General features: G+C 36.6%; 1 protein-coding gene across 1 annotated transcript in view; it reads left to right on the top strand.

Moving 5' to 3' along the window:
• Positions 1–783: 783 nt before the first annotated feature.
• The window catches only part of LOC127183018 (rho guanine nucleotide exchange factor TIAM2), a 54,180-nt gene continuing 37,468 nt past the window's right edge, over positions 784–17,495 (top strand). The window contains 1 exon segment of the mRNA XM_051138804.1: positions 784–928. The gene's annotated coding sequence lies outside the window, so the exon portion shown is untranslated.

The following is a 17,495-nucleotide window of genomic DNA, read 5'->3' as shown; positions in this document are numbered from 1 at the left end:
CAAACAAACAAAAACATTAAAAATCTTACTGATCCCAAACTTTTGAATGACCGTGTAATGTTTGCCACCAATTTGGGAAAAAGGTGAAATAGTTATGAATTGCCATGATATAGTGTAACATTTCTAATAAAGCTAATGTGTGTTTTCCCCGAATGTTATTAATAAGGGTGTTTATTGTAATTCCATGTGTCACACTGCAAAAAAAATAAAAAATAAAAAAAATAAAAACTTTAAATAGATTTATACTTGATTTAACATATATAAAGTAGTTTTTAGGTTTCATGTATTTAGATTTATTCAGCAATATTAACAATACTAAAATATTTTTTCATTCAACAAATGCTAAAACATCTCTTGGTTTTTGCACATTTGTCATTCATTAACACATTTCTAGGTTTTTTTTTTTTTTGTTTGTTTGTTTTTTTTTTTGGCAATTAAAGTAACTTTTGCTGCCAGATATCAATCAATCCCCTAGATCCAATACAAATTGACTAGTTCATTCATCACTTCTAAAGAGTCGAAAATGTTAAGTCCGATGAAAAAGTGTAATTTTGTAAGCCGGTTGATCAGATTCAATGAAAAGATGCGAATAATAAAAACAATGGAACATTGCTGAGACACAGTGGATGGAAACAGTGCGTGTAGTCACATTATTCACGTGAACTGCTCTAAAGCTGGATAATAAGTGAACAACATAATCAGGAATGTGAATAACAACTGGGCTGTTTTAGAGAGAGTTTGGAGAGGGTGGAGGTGTGGTTTCAGCCCGCGCTTTGGCTCCTGGTCATTTGGCGTTCTGCGCCCGAGGAGGGAACGATATGTACTTGTCCTGGAACATAATGCCACACTGAAGGATTTTGTTGTCTAAAGATAGTGTTGTCTTATGACAATTATTAACTGTCCAGTTGTTGTCTTCATTTCAGCTGCGGTGAGTGGATAACTTTTCTTAGTATTTCTGCGATGCGTTTGATATCTGGTTCAGTGCAAATGATGTGCAGTTTGAGATTGAAACTGTCAAAGTTGAGCGTAACAGATTTTGTTACGCATATTTTAGATTATATTTTAGTTTGGATTTTAACTAAAAACCATATTAGATATTATGTTAGATATATCACAATATTGCATGTCACAATATTATGAAACGCGTCACTCTGTTACTCTAAGAATATTAAACATCAATGACAGTGGTTCCAAAATATTTGCTCACTTAAGCAACAGTTAAGAATGTATGATTTTTATTTTCATTAGAACTGTCAAACCAAGTGTCTTTTATTTTAAAGAAAGATAGCACAAACATACCTGCACCACAATATTTCCAAACGGATGCTGGTTAGGAAGACATCCTACTTTTCAAAATGAAGACAAAAATATTCTGGTTGTTAAACTTTAGGATAGTTCACTCAAAAATGAATATTCTGTCATCATTGACTCACTCTCATGTTGTTCCAAATTTGTATTTGTATGTTTATATGATTCTTCTGTTGAGCACTGAAGAAGATATTCTGAAGAATGTTGAGAAACAAACAGTTGACGGTAGCCATTGACTTCAGTATATTGGAAAAATATATTCTGTAAGTCAATGGCTACCGTCAACTGTTTTGTAGTCAACATTCTTTATAATATATTAAGATCTTTTTTGTGCTCAACAGAAGAATGAGACTCATAGAGTTTCATCACTGGAGCAACATGAGGGTGGGCAATGATGACAGAAATGTCATTTTTGAGTGAACTATCCCTTTAAATATAAAGTGTGTATTTTTTCTCAATTTTAAATGCTATATTTCTTTAAGCATCCTGATTATCATATCATAGAAATCTGTTTTCCAAGCCAATGGCCAAATGCAGTGTTTGGGAAACCTGTTTCAAATCACTTGGTTAGTCAAACTTCTTATGTACTAAATATGATGAAGAACCTTTCTACTGTTGAAAGTAGGATTACATTCATAAGATATACAGAAAGATCACTGAGAGCTCAGATTAAAATATCACAGTTCTTCCCCCAGTTGCCTCAGTTTTAAATAAGATTACTGCATTAATGAAATTTTCCTCAGTTTGTTGTAATGATAGCTAATTAGTGATGCTGATCAGTATAATCTCCTCCCATATGTTCTTTAATAGCAAGGGCTTTAAGTTAATAGGACAGACCTATTAATGATTTACACTGTGTGAAATCTGCCACATATTGCTCATGAGGAGTCTTCATGCCTTTTTATTGTATCTTGAAGACTCTTAACCACCCCCCATCTGCAGGCTGTGTGTGCGTTTCTTTGTTGTCGCCGCCTCATAGTGTTTGTTATGGATCTCAAGATCTCAAAGAGCATCCAAAGACCAGCTGGTTTCCCAGAGTGCTGAGGCGAATAAGGCTCGAAGCATCAGCTGCAGACTTTTCTATCACAAATAAAGCCTAGGATTTGGTAGAGGAAGCTCATTTCAGAACAGTACACAAGCGTCTTTAGCAGCAGCAGAAGGTTTATATCAAAATGGCTCTGTCATGGAAACACTACCCCATAATCACCAGCACACACTCCTCCGGCATCCAACCAAACTGGGTTTTTGATCAGAGCGGCCACATCATAATGGAATGTGCACTCTGATATATTTTAAGCTATAATTGGAGTTAAGCCTATGACAGTATGCATCAGAAATACTATATTTAGGATAGTCTTCTAAAAATGGCTAGTTAAAGGGATAGTTCACCCAAAAATGAAAATTCTGTCATCATTTACTCACCCTCAAGTTGTTCCAAACCTGTATGAATTTCCTTTTTCTGCTGAACAGAAAAAAAAATATTTTAATGAATTTTAGTAACCAGTTGCTTGGAGCCATTGACTTCCATAAAAGTGATAAAAATACTATGGAAGTCAATAGCTACCAGCAACTGTTTGGTTACCAAAAAAGCCTGTTCCATAGAAGTAAAGTAGATGGTGACCCGGGGCCAACAAGCTCCTTAAAAATATCTTAAATATAGTCCATACAACTTGTGTGCATTATTCCAAATGTTTGGACGCAATTTGGTAGCTTTGTTCAGATTGTAAAATGTCATAATATGCTGAGTTTGACTGTAAACTGTCATATTTATCTCAGAAGTCAGATGTCGAAGTTGGTAATGATGTATCCTAGGTGTACATTATTTCCTTCTTTCAGACAAATCCAGTCAGAGTTATATTAAAAATCATCCTGACATTTCCAAGCTTTATCATTGCATAGATGGGTATTTCTCCTCATCAGTCCAAAACAAGTCCAGTAAAGTGCATCCATCCATAATAAAAAAGTATCCATAAGTAAAACATAAGAATCACTTTAATTTAGCTTGCGCCAGCTGGTCGTACCCGAAAGCAGCTCCAGGCGGATGACGTAATACTTTGGTGTTGCGCAGAAGTGACGAACGCGAACACGTCGTGGAGAGATCAAAACAGAACAACGGTCATGAATTAGAAGTTTAAAATTTGTAGAGGAGTTCAAGATTTGTAAAGGAAAATATTGAAGAATTTTGATATAAACCAAGACGAGACTGGTTTTCCTTTGCTAAAGTAAGGAAACTTTGCTTGCTTTGCTCCTGTACACACATGTTTTCACAAGACTCACCACCATGTCCTACGTCATCCTCCCGCTGCTTCTGGGTACGACCAGCCTTGACGACCTAGCTAATCAAGCCAGATTTAAGGGGTTATTACTTTTTAGATATTAATATTTGTCTTACAAAAATGCATCGATTCGCTACAGGTGGCCTTTATTCACCCCCTGGAGCCGTTTTCTCATGAATGGATGCACTTTATTAGACTTGTTTTGGACTGATGAAGAGAATCACCCGCCCATGCTATGATGAAGCTTGGAAATGGCAGGAAAATCTTTAATATAACTCCGACTGGATTCGTCTGAAAAAAGGAAGTCATATACACCTAGGATGTCTGGAGTAAATTATGGGCTAATTTTCATTTTTGAATGAACCAACCCTTTAAGCAGCACAGGTATATTTGTAGCAATAGCCAAAAATACATTGTATGGGTCAAAATTATTGATTTTTCTTTTATGCCAAAAATCATTAGGATTTTAAGTAAAGATCATGTTCCATAAAGATATTTTGTATATTTCCTACTGTAATGTATATATCAAAACTTAATTTTTGATTAGTAATATGCATTGCTAAGAAATCATTTGGACAAATTTAAAGGTGATTTTCTCCATATTTAGATTTTTTTGCACCCTCAGATTTCAGGTTTTCAAACAGTTGTCAACAATAGTCCTGGCCTAACAAACCACACATCAGTGTATGGTTATTTATTCAGTTTTCAGATGATGTATAAATCTCAATTTTGACAAATTTACCCTTATGTCTGGTTTTGTGGTCTAGGGTCACATATATTACTACTGTTTCACTTCTGTTGATGGACTGAGCAGGTATCTTGGATTCAGTAGTAAGGGTCGTTCCGGTTCCTACAAGTTTCCGAGTCTGAACTTGACTTAAGTAGGCATTCTAGTCAAAAGTTCCTACTGGAAACTCTGAATTTCTGACTTCAAATCACATTCCCACATACGCATATTCACACTTGGCTTTTTACGATGCATTAATCCAAGTATGACATCAGTGAACGTCATTTGTTCTTGTGACTGATCGTGACACATTCTCATTTCTCTTTTGGCACAGAACCCTCATGCCTACTGCAGTCACTACACACTAAATTTACCGCTTACAAGCGGTTTGATTTCATCTCTTGATTGTGACAAATTTGCTCTGTTGTTTGATTTCAATTGAGCGTAAGAGCCAGGTAACTGCACCTGGACATTTGAAAGTGTGGCATCTGCGTGCCAAGTTTATTCAGTGATGCTAATGCACCTGATAATTGTTGGTAAATTGCAAGCACATGGAGCTGCAGTGTAGAAACGTAATGTTGAGGTTGGTTTCTGAGGTTGAATTCAGGTCCAGGCGTCATTTGGGCTTGTAATGTCTTTGTGCATATGATCTCCATCCAAAGTTTCTGTCAACGAGACAGTGTCTTCCAATGAGAATGTGACAACCATGCAAACGGCACGCATGGCAATGATTATAACTGCTTGAAAAATGGCCTTGCTAGTTAAGCTCTGTCTACTAATTCATTAGTTATGGTTTTGCTTTTGGACGCAGATTTTACATTGGGCATCAAGCAGCAACCCAACACTACCTAAATGATTTATATAAAAGTGTAAAAAGTGTTTAAAAAAATCTAAATAAATGGTAAGGATATTCTCCTTATTTTATGCTATTGTAAACAGCGGTTGGTTTTTGGGTCATGAACCACCAGTTTGAACTAGTGTGCTTGTCAGACCTGTCTCGATTAACAAAGACTACTTGAAGGGTCAGGAATAAGCCTATTGGCATTATATAAGTGTCATCGCATTTTACAATGTGTGCATTTGTTACATTTCTAACAGGTTACTTCTCTAAAGCAAGGTAAAATTAGATTATTTTGATTTTTTTTGTTTGCTTGTTCATAATAATGTGGCATTCTCTGATGACCTTTTGAGCTACAGAGTTCATGCCGCCTTTCCGCTAGAATACTAATGAAGCATTGTGAGCTCTCAGCTGCAAAGGTCACATTACACTGATAGCAAGGGCAGTGGGTTTGTCATTGTCTTATTGATTTAACAGCACACACCTTAATTAGTCTGCTTTTGGGCAAGGTTTTAAGTTTTTTTCCCTTGTGAAAAAGAAGTTACTGTTTTAAAAAGGAGTAGTTTAACAGAATATACTAAAACTAATGTTTAATTGAAATCAATGCTTAACTGAAATTAAATCAAGATGTATTGTAGTTTAAATTTAAATGTAATTACCTGAACGCAGCTTTTATTTTCTTTTTTGTTTATTCAGAACTATTTATTTAATTAATAGTATATTTTTAAATATAATATTCATATTTCATGAGTTCATATTCACTGAGAAGCTACATGGAAAATTTAGACTTTAAAAAATTCATGTCATGCCACAGGACTTCAAGTGAAAAAAAAAAAATATATGCTCTTTAAATATAAATGAAATTTAAATATAAATGTTACAATAGATCACAAAATCAAACAAAACAATGAACTGTTTAGCTACAATAGAAGCAGTATGACAGATCAAATCATTAAATAATTAATGATACATAAAAAAACAGGTCATAAAATGTTTCACGGTAACATAATACACAACTTCTTGCTTTACTGTTTATTTGTTTATTTTTTTCATGAATGTATTGGAGTCTTTGTTATAATCCCAGTACAGTTGCTGTTAAACTAAATTAAATGCCCAACAATAAATCATAATCCTCTTACCCTTTTTGATGCATTTTGTTTGATTGACACACTTGTGTTCCTACCTGAATGATTCACAGCTGTGTTTTTTTTGTTTAGTGATATTTGTTCATGAGTCCCTTGTTCATCTTGAACAGTTAAACTACCCACTGTTCTTCAGAAAAATCCTTAATGTCCCACAATTTCTGTGTTTTTTCAGCAATTTTGTAATGCTCCAGAAGAAAAAACCATGCATTAAGAGCCAGGGGGTGAAAACTTTTGAACAGAATGGAGATGTGTACAATTATCTTATTTTTTCATTTAGTACTGCCCTTCAGAGGTTACAAAAGATAATTACATGTTTCCCAGAAGACAAAATGAGTTAAATTTACCCTGAGGTAAATTTACCCTTTCAAAATTCAAAAAGTTTTCACCCCTCCGCTCCTAATGCATCGCGTTTCCTTCTGGAGCATCAGTGAGCGTTTGAGCCTTTTGTAACATATCCTTTGTTTTGTTGCATATCCTCAGTGTGAAAAGACAGATCTCAAAATCATACAGTCATTGCTGGAAAGTGTTCAAATACACAAAAATGCTGGAAAACCAAAGAATTTGTGGGACCAGAAGGATTTTTTTGAAGAACAGTGGGCAGTTTAACTGTTCAGGGCAAACAAGGAACTCATGTACAATAATCACTAAACATAAAAAACACACATCTGTGGATCATTCGATAAGAACTAAGAATCAAGTGTATGTAAACTTTTGAACAGGGTCATTTTTATAAATTCAACTATTATTTTCTTTCGGGGACTATATGTAAACATCTTTTATGTGAAATATCTTATTCAGGTCAATTCTAAATGAACAATAACATGCATTTGAAAGGGGGGTGTAAACTTTTGACCTCAACTGTATCTGAAAACACTTTGCTGTCAGGACAAACTACTTTGCGAAATGGAAATACTAAGTTTTGAATTTATAACATATATATGTAAGAAAATATTAGCAAAATGTGGCATGCACTTTTTCCACAGCCCCTGTGCTGAAGAAACTGAAGGTATAAGATTTTTCTCGTCAGGGAACATTTATTTTTTTGATGCGAGGATAATTAACTGACCGGTCAGAATGAATTGCCAATTATCCATCAAACAAACATTTGGCTTTTTGTGTGAAATGTTTGCTGACTAGGTTAGCCAGCTGTTTTTGTTTGTTTTGCTTTGGAAAAGGTAATTATTGCCATGCCGCTTGGCTTTTATCTGAAAAAAGGAGAGAGGAGAGTAACAGAATAGAGACTGGACCTGGCATGCATCACGTGTCTCTCCTGTTTTCATTTTTCCACTGCTAGTCATTGCGGGCTCTCAGCCCTAATCCACCCTCTAAAGTGCCTTGATGCCTTTGTGCTGTGGGCTGGAAGAAGGACCCTCTGTTCCCAGCTGTCTGAACTGCTGCGGTATGGAATTTTTGTTGGATTTTCTCCCTAATTAACCCCCATTTTCATGTGCAGAGACCCAATTTCTTTGTGATGGAGGAATGCGATAGGCATTGGTGCTCCTTGAGTTCTGTTGTTTTTCGCTAAGCCTGGCTCAAGCTCAACATTGGGCCGCTTGTTGAGGCCCAGCAGAAGCATGTAATTGCACAAAGGCCACGGAGACGATACAACACTGGAGAAGGCGTGATAACATCTTCACAGCTTATTTTAGCCAAGCTCAACTCAATTAGTGTCACCACATGCCCTCAGACCAGCGCTGCCAAAATTTATAGAGGCCGGTTACTAGAACAGAGTGGCTTTTTAAATTTGTGACTGAAAATTTGTATAATTGAGTTGAGTGCATCATGATTTTTGAAAACTAATTTGGTGTTTGCACATTATACATCTTCAACTAAATTTGTATTTCCTAAAGGAATATGTTTCCTACAGGTCCTTAAAATATAATAAAATGCCTAAAATGTGCTTTTTAAGGCAGACAATAGCCTGAAATATTTTAAATGGTATAAAATTGTCATGTTAACACAATGACTAAACAGTAACAGAATCAATGATGCAAACTTAACTTAAACTTAAATTAAAGCCAAACTAAACCTGTATTTAGTAGAAAGTCTGACATCTTATCCATTCCTCTCATTCAACACCGGTATGAAACCAAATAGCTCAAGCACGTGCCCGACCGCTCAGCTGAACACCCACAGCTCTGGAAGCCAAAGAGCCATTGAACATCCAGCGGGGATCGTATGTGGAAAGTCAACACATGGTGAAAGGGAATTCACATTAGTCCAATTCAAACAGGGCCAACATTGTCCTTAGCAAACCCGAACCCCCTTTTTAATTTGTTGGCATGTGCGGATTAAGGTGAATTTGCTGATTCTGGAGTCTGGACCAAACCCAGTCTAACCACTTAAGTGAAAAGGTGCAAATGTGACAGAATGCAAGAATAGTTTGCGTTCAAGTAGTCGATACCTTTGCTTCTGTTTAACCTCCTAGTTATTCAGGTTCATGTGTTCTTCTTTTTGAAAGGGAATGGTTTCCCTGTACATAATCACAGTCCACAAAAGACAAACAAATAACAACCAGCGTAGTCAGTTTCACAAACAAATGACTCTTATGAGCCAATTCTTTTTAGCAAATTAAAGACATACAGTGTAAAATGTTAACAAATAGTTTAAAAAGATACTCAATCCTAGATGTTTAACCAACGTACTTTATGATTTTAAATGTGTCTTGAATAGAGTGCTTTGGTTATGACTTATTTTTGTAGGCTAGCCCGGAAGTTAGCACCACCTACATAAACCCAATAGAAATTTTCCTTCGGATTGTTGCAGAAAATAAGTTCTGTGTTCAGCAAAAATGTATGATTCTTGCATTACCAATAATCAATTCAAAAAACCACCTGAATTCAGGACAATGTAACTGAAATGCTAAAATGCAAACTCGTTTCCAGGTTTTGGTCTATAAAAATGTCATCCCTGAAGCACTTGAACAAGTCTCTGTTTTTCTTGTGTTTTATTTTGACCTAACTTGAAAACCATATAGCTATATTTCTTGCTGCACTGCCTGCTGTACCATAACTATGCTTTTAGACTATGCTTTTTTTTAAATCAAAATAAGAGTTATTAATTTAAATACTGCTGACATCTCAGTAAGTTATACTTACTGCTGCTATATGTTCTTTCTTTAACTATAAAATATTGTAAATCTACATTTAGGGCCAGCTTACCCCAGCACGAACCCTCTTTTGGCATTACAAAACTACTGTCAGGATTTACTACACACATGCAGTAAAAAATTTATGATAAAAAGGTGTGGACACAGTTATTTTTATGGCATTTGTAGGAGTTTCCCTTTCAGACACACAATTTATTGGGAGGAGTGTATTTAAATGCATCATGCAAGGTTTATGGTGGTCAATATGCTATTTGCACCTTTATTTAATGACCAAAAAGCAGGTCTTAAAGGAGAAGTCCACTTCCAAAACAAAGATTTACAGATAATATACTCACCTCCTTGTCATCCAAGATGTTCATGTCTTTCTTTCTTCAGTCGTAAAGAAATTATGTTTTTTGAGGAAAATATTTCAGGATTTTTCTCCATATAATGGACTGCTATGGTGCTCCGATTTTGAACTTCCAAAATGCAGTTTAAATGCGGCTTCAAATGATCCCAAATGATTGTAAACGAACCCAGCCGATGAAGAAGGGTCGTACCTAGCGAAACGATCGGTTATTTTCATTCAAAAAGTACATTAAAATACTTTTTATTCTCAAACTCTTGTCTTGTCTTGCTCTCCCTGAACTCTGTGTATTCTGGCAGACAGTTAGGATATGTTGAAAAACTCCAATCATATTTTCTTCCTCAACTTCAAAAGTCATTTTAAAATCATCCTACATCGCTGCAGAAGTACCGACCCAGTCTTTGCAAAGTGAACATGCAAAGAAGGTCAAACACTCTTAACAAAAAAGGTAAAACAGCGATATAGGACGATTTTAAAGTTGAGGGAGAACTTGAGATGGGAGTTTTTCGACATACCCTAACTGTCATAAACCGGAAAAAAACAGTCTAGGCAGAGTAAGACAAGATGAGCATTCGACATTGAAAAGTACATAAATTGTATTATTTTTGTTAAAATAACCGATCATTTCACTAGATAAGACCCTTGTTCCTCGGCTGGGATTGTTTACAACCACATTTGGGATGCATTTTGGAAGTTCAAAATCAGGGCACCATATCAGTCCATTATATGGAGGAAAATGCTGAATTTTTTTCCTCAAAAACATAATTTCTTTACGACTGAAGAAAGAAAAACATGAACATCTTGGATGACAAGGGGGTGAGTACATTATATGTGAATCTTTGTTTTGGAAGTGGACTTCTTCTTTAACTCATCTGGCCCCTGTGCCGGGAGATTATTTGCACCGGATCGTTATCAGCTCTGCTTGTTTGCAACCCTTGGCTGAATTTGTGCTGCTCTTGGTAGATTGTGTTGGTCATTATGGAAATGATCCAACTGTGTCTGTTCTTTAATTTGCACACTTTCAGTACTAGATCACCAGCAGAACCTTCCACTCCCATCATTGCGTTCTCACACTAATTTGATCACCTTTAATCTTATACTGCTTTTCTGCTGGGGCAAGTGCCGGAGCTGGAGCTGGTGCTCAGCCAAGAGTGGCACTCATTCAGAACCGGCTTGCGTTTGCCAAGGAGCAGAACCCTCTACATCACCAACATACGACTGGAATTGCTTTTTATCTCTTGCAGAAACGTTGATTTCTTCTGCCGACCACTGCAGAAATTAGATATTAATTGTAATTGTTAATGTTGTTAATTTACCTGAACTCCAGTGGCTTTTAAAAATGATTCCTTTCAAACTGCGGTCTGTAGTGGAAGCTCCACCTACTGATGTCATATGTTTCCTTGTTCAAGAGGTTTTGGGACCAGGATCTGGAATTTTTTGAGTGGAAAAGTGCAGTCCGGTTCCCAATTGGGCTCCAGATCTGGCACCAGCCTCTGTGGAAAAGCGTTAATAGATATGCACGTATCCAGACAGGAGACACTACCATCTTAGTGAAAACCTCGATACTGTGTTATGTCATTATGGTAAAGACAAAGTCTTATTATCTAACACATGGATGCATTTACATCAGCCTGTATAGTTATGGTGTTCTTGTCTCGCGCGGACTCATGAGCTTCCAAGAAATGGGGAGATTTAGTTATATAGCACATAGTAATGAGGAGTGCTGTGTGCCCATGACTGTAATTTTGGGAGCCGTAGGTCGGTTAGTCTAGGCGTCCATTTGGGTGAGGGGGGCACTGAGTGGTTCGGGGGCTTACTGTGGTCACACCACACTGGAAACTCAAGGACCTCGAATCAGCCGCTCTGCTATTTAAATGTAAAATATGATCTTATCAGCATCCCGCTTGTGTTTTAATAATGGACCTTGGGAAAGCTGTGCGCCTGTGTGTCGTCTTTGTGCCCCTCGTTATTAGATAATTTCAGAGTTGCTGTAAACTCAAAAGATGACTACGAATTCGAAGAGAAACGCTTCTGTTTTCAGTCAGAGAAAATTAACAGGACATCACTATTTTAACGGCTTGTTTTCTCTGGTTTCTCTAATGAGATTTACCACAGACTAAGAGATGATTTTATTCCCAGCATGCTCCAACCCTCTGGTGATAAACAGAAACATTTTCTCATCCCTTACCGAACTGCTAAGTAAAACACAGAATGCTACATATAACGGTTTTAAGATGGGCTCCTCATGACATCATCCACTTTTCCCAGGCCTCCCCCCAGTATAATGATCAGCCTTCAGCCACAGCTGCTTTTAATTACACATGCAGCGTTTCTCTGCAGTTTCCAGGACAGACGACTCTTATTCTCTCCCTCATCCAGACAAGTGTTTACCAGGGCTTTGGCCAGCCTGCGGAAATACGATGTTTGCTGGAAGTGCAGGGTGTGAATAAAGGGGTTTGCAACAGCATTTTCAAACAAACCACAAACATTTGGTTACAAGTTAGTCAGACTACATATTATTACAGTGTCTTTAGCCTATGCTGGTAATCACAGCAATAGTTACTCTCTGGTGTTTTAAATCAGCACTTACATTAAACAGTGCATTGGCAATAATCACTTTATTATTGTTTTTCTTATCACAGATATCATTAGAATATTGTTTTAAATAATGATTAAAATCTATGAGAAACCTAGTTAATCCATAGTCTTAAATGGTGGAACGGTAAACTGGGAGCTCTGAAATCCTGCGAGATTAAGGATTTAATGTGCATTAAACAGAGCCCATTTTCCCATGAAGACTTTCTGTGAACTTCTATGACCCATAATTCACAGTAAAACTAGACATATAAGTGCTGTTTGCTCATACAGAAGTTGCTAGGGTGTTGTGGGTGTTACTAATTGGATGCTCTGGGTGTTTACTTACTTGTCCAAGTCAAAAAAGACCCAGCCCTGATCAGTGTCTGGTCCATGGATATGGTTTATGTCCTTCATTCAGTGTAAGTTCATGGAATGTTTTTGCCCATTTTATTGGCTTCCATGTAAAAAGTGCAGAAGCACTTATAGGGGGCCAAAAGCATTGAAGGAGATCCCATAATAATTTAATATAGATGTATAGTAGTAACTATAAATTATATTTTATTATATGATATGATTAATATCATGTTTTTAAATATGATGGTTTCATTTAAACTTGGTGATTATCTCTAAGATGGACACCCAGCATAACATATGATATTTACCATTTGAATCAAACTGTGTCATGTCAACAAATGGAAAAGTCAGCCTTCTATTAATTATCATGTTAATTATTGTGCCTTTTAGCCAAAACAGCAGGGGTGCTTTTTACCCAAATACCATACTTTTACATATTCTTTCATTATTTAACGTCCTGGGGTCGGCTAAGGTCCTGGCGGGAGCACTCGCATATTTTCCAGATGACAGCAAAAAGACCTTGAATTGCTCCCTCAATTTTAATTGGACACATAAAAGTAATACATCACCTGAATCTGTAGAATGTTTACTTTTATTTGTGTACGCTCAACATATCCACAAATGTTCATGGTTTTTTTAAAATAAATAAAATATACAGGGTGTCCTTTCAGTCTTCTCAGTCTCCGTGAATATCCAGTTGAAATGCGTCACTAAAATGAACTAAAACTCAGCGAATACATGACACACAAACATGAGAGCTATATCCATGGAAAGCTTGAAATGTCTAGTTTTAAATGAAGCAAGTTTAATCGAAAACACATATTCTGTGTTTAAGTAATCCGTATGAAACCAATACCATGTCCTGTTTTTCCCCTCTGAGCTCATTACGTCTAATTAGATCATGCTCATGCGCTGTTTGGTTTGATGCGCACATCAACTCAGCAACGTTTTTACGTTGGATACTTTCGTTTTTGGAAGAAGTCGCTGAGAAGAATATGCCTTGTATTTAGTCCAGATGAGGATGCGCTGAGAGGAACAGCTTGTGAACAGCTTTTTCTCAATATACATGCATTAATTTTAGCGAATCTACAACATTTTAAAAAATCGACATTGCACTGATTTCCGCAATTTAAAAAATCAACATTGCACTGATTTCCGCAATTTCATCAAGGATCAGACAAATTTGCACGTGCATCTTGAAAAGCGAATGTTTTGGAAAGTGCTACGCCACATTTTTCTGCCATCTAGTGGTTTCGAGGAAAATAATATCAAAGGCACCTTTTACCCTGTTATACCCTACATTTGTTTAAGTTCTTAAAGGGGTCATTGGATGCTAAGTTCACTTTTACATGTTGTTTGAACATTAATGTGTGTTGGCAGTGCATGTACAAATCTACCCTGTAATGATAAAAATCCATGCAGTGGTTTTTAATTAATCTGTAAAAATAATATCCCGTTTTTCAAATCGAGCCATTCTCAGATGCCTGTCGTTGTGGCGTCACACTGACAGAAGCCGCTCCCACGATAGTTAATTGACATGAGCGTTTTACCTCAGATCAGCTGTCAGAGTCCGTCCTCTTTGTTTCGATGCCAGAGCAGGGATGTAAATTAGACAAGAATATCTCTGATTGAGCGATTGAGGTGTTGTGTTGCTGGATGTAATAATGAACATAGTGGTCGTCATTTACTCCCGACATCTGAGCTGCTGAAGATGCAGTGGATTACGTTTGTTTGTGAAGGGAATGCGCCTCCCGATCTACATATATCCGTCTATGTTTGCGCAAATCATTTGTGATCCAGCTTCACTTACAGCAGAAGTGAGTATAAGGGTTTTTTTATGAATCTTTGCGATCACCTTTCCTAATAATGTGCTAGTTAGCAAATTTAGCGGCTAAACACGGCTAAATGCGGCTAAAGTAAACAGGCGCGGCAATCCACAGCAAGAAGAGAGGGGCGGGGCGGGGCGAGCAGAGCTTATTTGCATTTAAAGCAGCCTCGACCAGAACATAATGATTTTTGCAGAGCTGATTTTAGCAAGGTAAAAGGAGTGTTGTTTTACACAACCATTGAGAATTTTTAACCAAAGTATATTACAAACTTTTCATTAAGACCCTAAAGAATCATATTAACTTGTGGAAAATGGGCATCTAATGACCCCTATTAACTGTAGTTGATGCATACTGTGTTTTTTAACCATTTAAAACAATTTTCCCTACAAATGATTTCATAATGAATGAGTAGTTACAAATTTTACATGTAGACTCTCAATCAATATATGCTCATAAAAGCTGTATTTGCAAAATTACGATTAGTTTAAAGTAGTTTTAAGTTGAGTATAGTGTGTCACATTGCAATGGAAGTCAAATAATGTCACAATTGCGAATTTATTTTGTGTAATTGTGACTTTATCTCTCGTCATTATGATGACAAAGTGACTGTATCTTCGAATTGCAATTTTATTTCTTGTATTTACCACTTTTTCTCATTGTGACTGTATCTCACAACATTGCTATGTAAGCCAAGCCTTCATATCAAATAACTTTGACTTTATTTCATATAATTGCATCTTGTTGTTATGACTTGTCAAGTGAGTCAGAATTATAACTTTATTTTTATTCATTGCGACTATATCTAACAACATTGCTATGGAACTCTACATATCTCATGATGAGACTTTATTTTGCGTAATGACTTTATTTCTGCAACTTTATTTTTTGTAACTGACACTTTTTCTCATCATTGCAACTATATTTAACAATAAAGTTTAGTTTTCCATGCATCACAAGATAAGTCAGCTTCTCAAGCGGATGTCGCATCAACACTATGTGCAGTTGTGACACTTGCTTTAGCAAGTACAACTACCTAGTAATTCATTCGGATGTGTACAGGACACTTGAAGTCTGCAAAAGGACATGCAACGTGTTCTCCTCTGACTATGCCTATGAGTCTTTCTCCAGCAATATTTTCCATTCTGTCCAGCGCTCGTGCTGTTGTGTAAGAGGCACGCCTCCTAAATTCCCGGTGGTGAGATCAGATTTTTGGTGTAGACAGGAACCACAATATGCAGCTCTGTTATGTAAGAGCGAAGGGTCCTTTTGGGATTGTTTACATGTTCCTTTCAGCCCAGAGGAGGTTCTTTTGCAGAAGAGGATGACTGAATGTGAAAACTACTTCAGTAAACGTTAGAAATGAAGCATTTAATGAGCACCAGCCGACAAGGGTGCGGCTGACTCTACAAACTTCCATGTGACCAACAGAGGTGTCTTTTGGATCCGAAGATGAGTTTTCACTAGCCCAACGTATACTTCCCTTGTCTCTTTTTCGCTTTGGCTCGCTGACAGTCTGTGTGATGTCATTTTCATGATCAAATTGATTTTTGTGTTTGTGGAAACAGCAGTGCATATGTGAGCGTATCAAGTGCTCAAAAACTAAAGTTAACTAGTTTGCGCACACCAAACATCCATTTGCACTCAATGAATGGAGGACATTTTTAAAGGCTTGCACTCTCAACTGTGACTAGGCAGAGCAGAACATAGTAAATGAAGCATACTTAAACCCTTAGTGGATGTTCTTGTTTAGGAAGAAGAAGAACCGAGATTCTAAGCTAATTCTTAAGATCAGGGTTCGTACAGATACTGTAAAATGAAATTCCAGGACTTTCAAGGACTTTTCAAGCACTACTTTTTTGATTTTCAAGGACTTCAATCAGAGATCTCACTTATCAAACAATGTAACCACGATTAATTTTTGTAAGGGATTTGTAACTGTACTGCCTTAATGGTTTGATGTTTTCTACTGTTAAATAATAATAATAAAAAAAAATGGAAAAAATATTTGCAAACCCACTCCAAAATCCTGATCTAAAACAAATGATTCGCGATACGCGCTCTGAAGTGCCTAACTGAATCAAATGATTTGTGAACCTGCACCGAAGTTCCAATCTGAATCAAATAATTAATTGTCCACGCTCCAAATTTCCGATGTGAAACAAAAGATTAGCGAACCTGCTCCAAAGTTGAAGTCTAAATCAAATGATTTGCAATACACGCTCCAAATTCCCGATCTGAATCAAATAATTTGCGATATGTGAAGATCTGATCTAAATCAAATGATTTGTGAACCCACCTCGAAGTCCCAATCTACATCAAATGATTCACAATACGCAATCTGAAGTCCCAATTTGAATCAAATGATTTCTGATATGCAATCCAGTTGGAGCGCTTCGAAACAGTGAATCACTTTGCGACGCAATGATTCAGTTTAGAAAAACTCAGTTTCACCCATCACTAGGTGCTTTTAAAAATCGTTACAGGAAGTGTCGAAAAGTAAAAAATGATTTTTTAATTTTTTTAATTTGATCTGTTTTTACAAATTTGAATCAATCAAAGTGGTTCCAGCATAAATGACTCACTCAAATTGATTTGGTTCATCTGTTCCTCTTTTCACATCTTCAGCCATGTTTACAAGACATTGTCAGTACTACTACTGGCTTAGCTTCAAAGTGATTCCAGCATAAATGACTCACTCAGTTTATTTGGTTCATCTGTTCTTTTCACATCCTCAGCCATGTTTTTTTTTTTTTTGCCATTTTTCTTGACAGGACAGTAGAAATGAGGGGGAGAGAGAGTGGGATCGGGAAAGGTCCACGAGGCACCGACAGTCTTCAGCTATGTTTACAGAACATTGTCAGTACTACTACTGGCTTAGCTTGCTAGTTTTATGTTTTATTACTTTTTTTTTTTACTAGATTTATTAACTGAAATCAAATTAAGTGATTCATGAACTGAATAAACTGAATCAAAATTTTAATCTAAA

This window comes from Labeo rohita, chromosome 20 (assembly GCF_022985175.1).
Source record: "Labeo rohita strain BAU-BD-2019 chromosome 20, IGBB_LRoh.1.0, whole genome shotgun sequence".
NCBI lineage: Eukaryota > Metazoa > Chordata > Actinopteri > Cypriniformes > Cyprinidae > Labeo > Labeo rohita.
This window is presented reverse-complemented; position numbering and strand designations above follow the sequence as displayed.